This window comes from Orycteropus afer, unplaced genomic scaffold, assembly GCF_000298275.1.
Source record: "Orycteropus afer afer isolate SDZICR_OR568_19922 unplaced genomic scaffold, OryAfe1.0 scaffold00444, whole genome shotgun sequence".
NCBI lineage: Eukaryota > Metazoa > Chordata > Mammalia > Tubulidentata > Orycteropodidae > Orycteropus > Orycteropus afer.
Genome location: NW_006922031.1, coordinates 150896 through 152512, shown reverse-complemented (window position 1 = coordinate 152512; position 1617 = coordinate 150896).

Sequence of the window (1617 nt, the reverse complement as noted above, 5' to 3'; positions counted from 1 at the left end):
GGCTTCATCTAAGACTGGCTACATTATAAATTGTTTATTTAATAATATACTCATTGCCAGTAAAACTTTTTAATAGAAGTTTATAAAGAAAATTATCCAGCTGTGAAATTGGAAGCAAAACTGTTGCAGCTCAACTGAATTTTATTTTTTACTATTTTGCCAACAGTAATCTGCACTTTCTTTTATAGTGCCTCCAACTAAAAAAGGATTATCTAGTCAGAATATATCAGTACATAATAAATGTGCTTCATTTCTTCCAAGTTCTTACAGCTGACAGCCAAAATGAATGTTTGTCTCAGTGCCGGCACCAGGGGTACTTCAGCAGAGACTATTTCATGGACCATTGAACCCTAAAGGACATTGTTTTTAAAGGCGTATTATCAGAAACAGAGAACAAAGCCACTGGAGAGGCTAAAGCAGGTAGTACTGAAACTAGACTAGGTACCTATAGCTTTGTTAGTGTTTTGAAAACACTACCATCTCAAAGATATCTAAACTTCATTTTTCAAGCCCTTGTAATTCTATCCATCTGATAAATAAAATACCAGTATTATGTATTTGGAAGGTTAGGCAAGTTATAATATCATAAATTACAGATTAAATTCAGATATAAAATCTTTTCTCTTCATCATTCCAAATTTTCATCAGATATCCTTGTCCCCTTGAATCTTCCCATGACCTTCCAATCACTAGAAAGAATTATACACTTGGTAACCTTGCATTTCTCCTCTGTGCTGTTGCTGTAATATGTTTCCAACATTTATTGATGCCCTTATCACCAAGTTTTGTATGTGTTTGTTCATATGCACTTTCCCTACAAAATTGAATTTCTTGAGGGCAGAGTCTAAGTGTTTTATCCTTATATCCTAATACCAAGCACAGTAACTAATGTCATTGAAGGGATTTACTTTTTGAATATAGAGCAGCTATCAAAATAATTGATTCTAGCTACATCACAAATATAGAATGGCATGCAACCTTTATGTTTTATGTTTTGATATTTGGGATGTTTTCCTAATGCAATGATGTCAACTTAGTTGTTTTCTCTTGAATAATTGTTTAAGCTTTGTTATCATACCTTATAGAACATTTTTACACAAAAGGAAATATAGAACTTCTTCTATGATTACATAAAATTTAGTTCAGTTCAGCTAAATCTACATCACTCGGTAGGCAAAGGCCATCTTATTATTTTGTTTGTAATGAATGGATACATAAATTATGTTTTTATTTTAGCTAAAGCCATTTAATAATGCATTTATTTAATTTGGTAACATAAAATTATTGGATTTTTAATTAGAAAACACCATTAAAATTATCTAGTCTAACTCTCCTATTTACTAGCATACATTCTATGGTTGTTGTTGTTGTTGTTAAGTGCCGTTGAGTCGTTTCCAACTCATAGCGACCCCACGCACAGCAGAACGAAACACTGCCCGATCCCGCGCCAGCCCCACAATCCCTGCTATACTTGATCCCATCATTGCAGCCACCATATGAGTCCATCTCGTTGAAGGCCTCCCCCTCCTTCGTCGACCCTCCACCCTACCAAGCATGACATCCTTCTCCAGGGAATGGTCCCTTCTTACAACATGACCAAAATAGGTGAGACGAATG